We start from the raw sequence: 10283 nt of genomic DNA, 5'->3' as shown, positions 1-10283 counted from the left end.
ATAATCAGCCCTGGTTGGGATACACTGTCATACACACACAAAAGGGACTACAACTCCCAGCATGTGTCATTCAGGAGTCTTCAGTCTGTGGTATAACACCAGCATGCTGCCTCTGTAGTCTCCTGGGGGTTGTAGTTCACCACACCTCTATAGGGCATACACCAGTGTTTCCCAACCAGGGTGCCTCAAGGTGTTGCAAAACTAAAACTCCCAGCATGCCCAAAGTCTGTCAGGGCATGCGGGGAGTTGTAGTTTTGCAACAGCTGGAGGCACACTGGTTAAAAAACACTGGTGTAACATGATGTGTATGCTGAATAGGCTAGAACAGTGTTTCCCAACCAGTGTACCTCCAGCTGTTGCAAATCTACAACTCCCAGCATGCCCAAAGTCTGTCAGGGCATGCTTGAAGTTGTAGTTTTGAAACAGCTGGAGGCACACTGGTTTGTAAACACTAGCATACACACACATAACAGGGACTACAACTCCCTGCTGTGTGTGTATATATCTATATATATATATATACAAAAATATAGAAGCAGCACACCACAGGTAGAGTTCAGAAGAACGGTGAATTTATTCCATGATGTGAGAGACTACGTTTCTCCAGCCTCACGCTGGCTTTCTCAAGCGTGAGGCTGGAGAAACGTAGTCTCTCACATCATGGAATAAATTCACCGTTCTTCTGAACTCTACCTGTGGTGTGCTGCTTCTATATTTTTGTATGCATTGAGGAACCAGTGGACCGAGGTTCAGAATATGCGGGCACCCCAATTTCTTTTTTTCTTGACATTTTTGGAGGTGCTGTTCTTATTGGATATTTATATATATATATATATATATATATATATATATATATATATACTACAACTGCAAGGTCTGTCAGTACATGCTGGGAGTTGTAGTTTTGAAACAGCTGGAGGTTTGCCCCCCCCCCCATGTGAACGTACAGGGTACATTCACACTGGCGGGTTTACAGTAAGTTTTCTGCTTCAAGTTTGGGCTGTGGCAAATTTTTCACCGCAGCGCAAACTCCTAGCGGTAAATTCACTGTAAACCCGCCAGTGTGAATGTACCCTAAAAACACTACACTACACTTACACATAATAAAGAGTAAAACACTACATATACACCCCCTTACACTGTCCCCCTAATAAAAAATAAAAAACGTATTGTACGGCAGTGTTTCCAAAACAGAGCCTCCAGCTGTTGCAAAACAACAACTCCCAGCATTTCCGGACAGCCACTGACTGTCCAGGCATGCTGGGAGTTTAGCAACAGCTGGAGGCACCCTGTTTGGGAATCACTGGCGTAGAATACCCCTATGTCCACCCCTGTGCAATCCCTAATTTAGTCCTCAAATGCGCATGGCGCTCTCTCACTTCAGAGCCCTGTCGTATTTCAAGGAAACAGTTTAGTGCCACATATGGGGTATCTCCGTACTCGGGAGAAATTGCGTTACTAATTTTGGGGGCTTTTTTTCCTTTTACCCCTTATGAAAAAGAAAAGTTGGGGTCTACACCAGCCTGTTAGTGTAAAAAAAAATTTTTTTTTACACTAACATGCTGGTGTTGTCCTTTACTTTTTATTTTCACGGGAGGTAAAAGGAAAAAAAGACCCCCAAAATTTGCAACGCAATTTCTCCTTAGTACGGAGATACCCCATATGTGGGCGTAAAATGCTCTGCGGGCGCACAACAAGGCTCAGGAGTGAGAGCGCACCATGTACATTTGAGGCCTAAATTGGTGATTTGCACAGGGGTGGCTGATTTTACAGCAGTTCTGACATAAGCGCAAAACAATAAATACAGACATGTGACCCCATTTTGGAAACGAAACCCCTCACGGAACGTAACAAGGGGTATAGTGAGCCTGAACACCCCACAGGTGTTTGACAAATTTTCATTAAAGTTGGATGGGAAAATGAAAAAAAATAAAAATTTTCACTAAAATGCTGGTGTCACCCTAAATTTTTCATTTTCACAAGGGAAAATAAAAAAAAGCCCCCCAAAATTTGTAACACAATTTCTTCTGAGTAAGAGCATACCCCATATGTGGATGTAAAGTGCTCTATGGGTGCACTACAATGCTCAGAAGAGAGGGAGCGCCATTGGGATTTTGAAGAGAAAATTTGTCCGGAATTGAAGGCCACTTGTGTTTACAAAGCCCCATGGTACCAGAACAATGGACCCCCCCCCCCATATGTGACCCCATTTTGGAAACTACACCCCTCATGTAATGTAATAAGGGGTACAGTGAGCATTTACGCCCCACAGGTGTCTGACAGATTTTTGGAACAGTGATCCGTGAAAATGAAAAATGTAATTTTCCATTTGCACAGCCCACTGTCCCAAAGATCTGTCAAAGCCAGTGGGGTGTAAATGCTCACTGCACCACTTATTAAATTCTGTGAGGGGTGTAGTTTCCAAAATGGGGTCACATGTGGGGGGGGGGTCCACTGTTCTGGCACCACGGGGGGCTTTGTAAATGCACATGGCCCCTGACTACCATTCCAAACGAATTCTCTTTCCAAAAGCTCAATGGTGCTCCTCCTCTTCTGAGCATTGTAGTTCGCCCGTAGTGCACTTCAGGTCCACTTAGGGGTACCTCCATACTCAGAAGAGATGGGGTTACAAATTTTGGGGGGTATTTTCTGCTATTAACCCTTGCAAAAATGTGAAATTTGGGGGGAAACACACATTTTAGTGAAAAAAATATATATTTTTTTTTACATATGCAAAAGTCGTGAAACCCGTGTGGGGTATTAAGGCTCACTTTATTCCTTGTTACGTTCCTCAAGGGGTCTAGTTTCCAAAATGATATGCCATGTGTTTTTTTTTTTGCTGTTCTGGCACCATAGGGGCTTCCTAAACGCGACATGCCCCCCGAGCAAAATTTGCTCTCAAAAAGTCAAATATCACTCCTTCTCTTCGGAGCATTGTAGTTCGCCCGTAATGCACTTCATGCCAACTTATGGGGTGCCTCCATACTCAGAAGAGATGGGGTTACTAATTTTGGGGGATATTTTCTGCTATTAACCCTTGCAAAAATGCGAAATTTGGGGGGAAACACACATTTTAGCGGAAAAAAAATTATTTTTTTTACATATGCAAAAGTCGTGAAACACCTGTGGGGTATTAAGGCTCACTTTATTCCTTGTTACGTTCCCCAAGGGGTCTAGTTTCCAAAATGGTATGCCATGTGGGTTATTTTTGCTGTTCTGGCACCATAGGGGCTTCCTAAATGCAACATGCCCCCCAAAACCCATTTCTGAAAAACGTACTCTCCAAAATCCCCTTGTCGCTCCTTCGCTTCTGAGCCCTCTACTGCGCCCGCCGAACACTTTACATAGACATATGAGGTATGTGCTTACTCGAGAGAAATCAGGCTACAAATATAAGTATACATTTTCTCCTTTTACCCCTTGTAAAAATTCAAAAATTGGGTTTACAAGAACATGCAAGTGTAAAAAATAAAGATTGTGAATTTTCTCCTTCACTTTGCTGCTATTCCTGTGAAACACCTAAAGGGTTAAAACACTTACTGATTGTCATTTTGAATACTTTGGGGGGGTGTAGTTTTTATAATGGGGTCATTTGTGGGGTATTTCTAATGGGAAGACCCTTCAAATCCACTTCAAACCTGAACTGGTCTCTGAAAAAAAGCGAGGTTCAAAATTTTGTGAAAAATTGGAAAATTGCTGCTGAACTTTGAAGCCCTCTGGTGTCTTCCAAAAGTAAAAACACGTCAATTTTATGATGCAAACATAAAGTAAACATATTGGAAATGTGAATAAAATAAAAAAATATTTTGAATATCCATTTTCCTTACAAGCAGAGAGCTTCAAAGTTAGAAAAATGCTAAATTTTCAAATTTTTCATCAAATTTTGGGATTTTTCACCAAGAAAGGATGCAAGTTACCACAAAATTTTACCACTATGTTAAAGTAGAATATGTCACAAAAAAACAGTCTCGGAATCAGATTGATAACTAAAAGCATTCCAGAGTTATTAATGTTTAAAGTGACAGTGGTCAGATGTGCAAAAAACGCTCTGGTCCTAAGGTGTAAAATGGCCTGGTCCTTAAGGGGTTAATCATATGCACTTTCTGGACGTAGACCAGCAGAGTAATAACTACGACTGTGGAGTGTTTGCCATCGCTTTTGCTTATGAGTTGCTGGCAAAGGACGGAGACCCAGAGGTGACATATGACCACACGGCAATAAGGGGACATCTCATAACGTGTCTACAGAACGGTATCATAACCAAATTTCCCACAAAGGAAAAGTAAGACTTTTAATAAATATATATAAACCTAAGAAACCTGTCATATTGTGGACTAAATATACATGAAAAGGTAAAAGTGAAAATCATAGAATCAAAACATTCAGCATCATTGATGACACGATCATAATGCATATAAGCCAAGAGTTCTATGAGAGGCTCTAGACTTTGTGAAAATTGAGTTGAGTGTGTATGCAGCAGAGTTGAGTGTGTGAGTGTGTGTATGTACCAGAGCTGAGTGTGTGAATGTGTGTATGTAGCAGAGCACAGTGCGATATTGTGTGTATGTAGCAGAGCGGAGTGTGTGAATGTGTGTATGTAGCAGAGCTAAGAGTGTGAATGTGTGTATGTAGCAGTGTTGAGTGTGTGTGTGTAGCAGAGCCGAGTGTGTGTATGCAGCAGAGTTGTGTGTGATTGTGTGTGTGTGGGTGTGTGTATGTAGCAGAGCTGAATGTGTGAGTGTGTGTATGCAGCAGAGCTGAGTGTGTGTAAGTAGCAAAACTGAGTGTGTGTATGTAACAGAGCTGAGTGTGTGTATGCAGCAGAGTTGAGTGTGTGATTGTGTATATGTAGCAGAGCTGAGTGTGTAAGTGTGTATGTAGCAGTGCTGAGTGTGTGAGTTTGTGTATGTAGCAGAGCTGAGTGTGTGAGTGTGTATGTAGTATTTGTAGCTCATTTTAGACAGTAGTAGCAGAAGTCCCATTTAGGAAGTAGAAGCAGCAGCAGCCCCCTTTACGCCCCCCCCCCCCCTCCAGCGCGAGGCCTTAGGCAGCAGCCCAGCTCGCCTAATAGGAGAGCCACCTCTGATTATTAGCAAAAGTTCATACCAAAAATAAAGTCAAGAATAGAGCAAATCCATATATACATGTAAAAATAAGCAATAGTAACAAAAGTAGATTGCTGGGGGGTGTTGGGTGGAACCAAGAGGTCAGGTCTACAGGTTAATGGAAAGACAAGCAGGGAACTGGGTAAAGTATTCTGAAAACATCTAAACTGTTCATTAGGGCAGTAGTGCAGATCATTAGAGGGCAGTGTCAAAGATCATTAGGGTGATATAGATTTAATTAGCTAGCCTGGTAAGTATCCTACTCCCGACCAAATACAAAAAGGCCTTTGATTCTTTGTGCATGCACTGGAGTAATTCACACAGACACACACATGGTCAGTGGTAAAATACTTATGATCTTTATTAAGCAGGCCCCTGATTTATATAACCTCTGTAATTAGCATAAGTTCCCACCCCCTGCTAGGGGGAAAGGCATCCCATTCCTGAGTCCTTCGCGGGCTTTCTTTGTTCAAAGTCTTCAGACGATGGTGGGGGCCAGATGAGTGCGCATAGAGGGGAGGGGCCAGATGGGGAAGGGGGGCTCCTAAATGAACATTTTTACATGGAAGGAAAACGTAGACACATCTATTACAAGCCCCCCCTAAAAATTTTCATTTTACCTTTCCCTAATTTCCATCATCCTAACTAATCTTCCCCAATGAGTTTTCTCGAACGTTTCACTGTACTTTAGACGACCCATGGCTTGTCCATGGACCCCCTTAGCCTCAGACTTTACACATATGGAGTCAGATGCTGTCCCTATGGTTTACTGATTTTATAGATGGCATTAAAGCTCTGTAATGGGGTATAGGCCTCTTCTGTAGTCTCAAAGTCCAAATTCGTCATCACTGATGTTGCATTTTCAACAGCCTTCTCACACATCTTCTTTAAACAAGGCAAAACACAACACACAACAAAGGCAAGGATTATCAGGATTATAAGTATGGTTATTCCTATCTGGGCCAAAGTCTTTTTCCACCCTCCCATCCAATCAAAATACTGATCCCAGGGGTCTGAGATTCCAGAATTCTTTTAAAAGTTCAATCAATAGGTCTTCTAATTTCTTTATGGCTATGGTTACTTTACCATTGGGTCCTGTGTTGGTACAACAGGTTTCCCCAAACATTTTACATACTCCCCCTTTTTCCACTAACACCATATCTAATACCATACGATTTTGGAATGTCATAGTGGCACTTAGTTGTTCGGCCTGACCTTTAAGAGCATCCACTGAGAAATTTATAAATTTCTGCTGATTATAATAGATATAGTTAATCCAATCTACATTCTTGTTTATGGAAATCTGGGGTATTATAGACTCAAATCCAGCTTTTACTTGAGCAGGCATCCCGGCACATCGCCCAGGGGGGTCCTGAGACCCCCCATGTCGGCAATCGCAGAAAATCGCATGTCAATTCAGACATGCGATTTTCTGCTATTCCGGGCTGACCGGGTCTCTGGTGACCCGATCACCCGGAAAATAGGGATGATCAGAGCTGTCAGTGACAGCCCCGATCATCCTGAAGCCTAGAAGTGAGGTCGCAGTGATGCGATCTCCTCCTATCCCCTGCCATTGGTCAGAACTGATTCTGACCAATGGCAGAGCAGGACAGTGGGTTGCCATCACAACCCCCCATTCTGCCCACCCCTGGATGTCGAGGGGAACATGGGGAGAAGATGGAGGCTGGTACCTGGAGGAGAAGATGCCTGGGAACCGCTTATCGTCCCTGGAGACTGCAAAGATCCTGGCTCAGGTTGGGAAACCACGTTGGGGGAGAGGGGGGGGGAAGGAAAGTGAAAGGAAAGTGATCTTTACTGTGGCAACCACTAGGAAGGCCAAACTGCAACTCCCAGCATGCCCAGACATGGGCATGCTAGGAGTTGTAGTTTTGCAACATCTGGAGGGTCACAGTTTTGAGACCACTGTTACAGTGGTGCCCAAACGGTAGCCCTCCAGATGTTGCCAAACTGCAACTCTCAGCATGCCTTGACTGCCCAGGCATGCTGCGAGTTGTAGTTCTGTAACATCTGTCCCTTCAGATTTAGCAATTTTCATGAAATTTTTGAAAATTGCTTCTCTACTTTGAAACTATCTCATTTTTTCAAAAAGCAAAAATATGTTCATTTTATGATGCTAACATAAAGCGGACATATTGTATTTGTGAATAAAAATAAAATGTATTGGGAATATCCATTTTCCTTACAAGTAGAGAGCTTCAAAGTTAGAAAAATGCCAAATTTTCTAAATTTTCATAAAATTTGGGGATTTTTTACCAAAAAAGGATGCAAGTAACGCCGAAAGAAGGTAGAATATGTCACGAAAAAACAATCTCAGAATTAGAATATTCGTTAAAAGCGTTTTCAAGTTACTAATTCGTAAAGCGACGGTGGTCAGAATTGCGAAAAAAGGGCTCAGTCCTTAAGTTGAAAAAGGGCTGTGTCCTTAAGGGGTTAAGGTAATATTTATTAATTAAATAGTGATCACTTTTTAATTTAGTTTACGTTTTATTTTATTCTCCTTGGCCACACTTCTCTCGTTACTCCTATATATAATGAAACCATTACTTGCATTTCCTTATAAATTTCTTTCCCTTTTTATTTTTATCCATCTTCACTCCTACGAAAACAAACTTATTAAGAGATTAATAAAATATCATCAAATAGGTTCATTATGACATAAACATGTACATACACAACTTCACCTGAAACCATTCACTGGTCACACTCCATGTATTCCTAATTTATCATACATGCTTCACTAGACTAGGTGTGTTAAAATGGCTGCCTGCGAGTGGAGGTGGGAACTAATTGGGAAAGCTAAAATGGCTGCTGGGGGAGGAACTTCACTTCTGGGGGTGGTAACATGGCTGCCCCCCATCCGGAGTAAGCATGTGGCAGAGACTAGCAGCCTCATAGCTATCTCCAGAAAGAGAGAGAGAGAGAGAGAGCATGGGATGAAGAAAGGTAAGATCTTAACAATGTCTGGGGTTGTGATTTTAGGGTGTCACTCCATAAGGGATTCTTAGCTCCATAATGATAGCATTATACAGACAGTTCTATTTTCACACTCCCTCCCCCCCCCCTCAATCAATCTCCATTTTTCATCCTCCCACCCTAATACAAAGGCTCTCTTCATTGAATATATGATAATTCTCACTATCCTATCACCAGTTTATAAAAAATTTATGTCTGTACATTAGTGTTAATTTCATTACCTAAAAATTTTCATCATACTTTCAGCCAACAACTTCTGCCTATCTATATCCATTCAGATGACTACAATATAACTAAGTCAAATCGCAAATGTTCTCAAGAATCACACGGTTGTATATCACTGTATATTACCCTGCTATATATATAAACCTTCTTATCCTATCAACCATCAATATATTTCAAACTTGCAACTACCTTAATATCTATAAATCATCAATTCCATTGTGAACTCACCACGTTTTCCATCAAAACTTCATTTTTTCTCTATACAACTCTGTGCAATTCCCTTCCCCTACTTCCTGTCAGCAATTCTATCAGTGAGGTCAGGTTACATCTGCAAACTCCATAGCCCCCTCTGTCTCATAGCCCACAAGCCCCCCTTCCCTGGTGGGCCTCTAGCTGTTGCCAACTAAAACCCCTCTTAACCCCCTTTTTTTAGGAGATATCTTTAAAATTCTAATACATTAGATCTAGTTTTAGAAGGGAAGTTCCCCCCCCCCCCCCTCTTCGTCTGAATTAGCTAATTTAACAATAATCCATGGACACATTAAAAATGAAATATAACACATATACAATCAGTTATAATGGGGCAAGGTCCCGAGGATATGTTATTTTTGGGGAGTCCCTGGAAATATGTTATTTTAAGACACACTGTCCTAGATGACAGTCTACCCCAAAAGTAAATACCCCCAAGGGACATAGGCCCGTTTAATCGGCGTCCTGCGCCAAAACTCCACTGATACCCTCTCTTCGGATCATCAGCTCACCCCAAACAACTCAATCCTCCAAGGCGACCAAGGAAAGAGTCCCGAGAATCTGTAACTTTTGGGAGTCCCTGGAAATCCCCCAAGAGACATCATACCCCAAACAATGCAATTCCCCCAGGCAACTCAATCAACTCCTCTCCCCAACAGGATCCTGCTTATCCACTCACTCACACTTCATACACACTCGGGCAGTAGTAATTTTATGACAGGTACATGGGTATTTGGCTCTAGGTGAGAATTTTACCTGTCTGTCTCTGGTAGGTCACGAGCAAGTCGACTAAAGCAGCAAGATAAAACAAAGGGTAGACATAGGTACTTTTGGCTAGGTACTAGAATGTCCTATCGTATGCCTGGGGTTGATCAAATTCCGTCTGCGTCCGCCTTTGTTCAATCCGTCTGCTCTGGGTATTGCGACTTGCACATGAGGCCTAAACTCAGGCCCCACTGTGCAGCGCCACCTGATATAGATTTTATCAGTGCTCTTGTAGCTATCTTACTCCCGGCCAAATCCGTATACAGAATTTATATACCGAAGTATACCAAAGTAAATCAAACAGAGCCATGTCGGTTTCAAATGCTTCTCTGCCTTTATTCAGTCCTTCACTTGGTTATATTACCTCTGTAATTAGCAAGTTCCCACCCCCCTACTATGCCTTTCACGGACTTCTTTGTTCAAAAGGCTTTACACGATGGTGGGGGCGAGGAGGGAGAGAGCAGATGGGGGAGGAGTGGACAAGTAACAGCGAAGTATTGAGTCCTCATCCTAAATGGGCATTTTACATATACAGTATATAAAATTTATATATACACACATATACATCTATCATACTAAGTTAAAAGTTTTTAACCAGTTACAGTCAATGACGAACGGCTATAATTTATAAATAAATTAGATGACACAGTGGAAAGATTCCCCGCCATCATAGGGTTAATGTAGGGGCGCGACAAAACCATCTGTTTGGCTTCTCAGATCCGCTCAAATAAACACTGATAATCTACAGTCTTATAAAACCAGTAGACTTCGGCTTCTTTCACACTATGAAGTTCACCCGTTATTAAACGTTTTCTGTGTAAAAAACTGACGTTTAATAACGGATGAACTAACGGGTGCGAATAGCTGAATAAATATTCATCCTTTAAGACCCGTTATCCCTCATGTATGGCCAAACACCTCTGCCTACAGACTCCCACAGCCGGA

Source organism: Hyla sarda, assembly GCF_029499605.1.
Source record: "Hyla sarda isolate aHylSar1 chromosome 1 unlocalized genomic scaffold, aHylSar1.hap1 SUPER_1_unloc_1, whole genome shotgun sequence".
Classification (NCBI taxonomy): Eukaryota; Metazoa; Chordata; class Amphibia; order Anura; family Hylidae; genus Hyla; species Hyla sarda.
The sequence above is the reverse complement of the archived record's forward strand: the minus strand, read 5'-3'. Positions refer to the sequence as shown.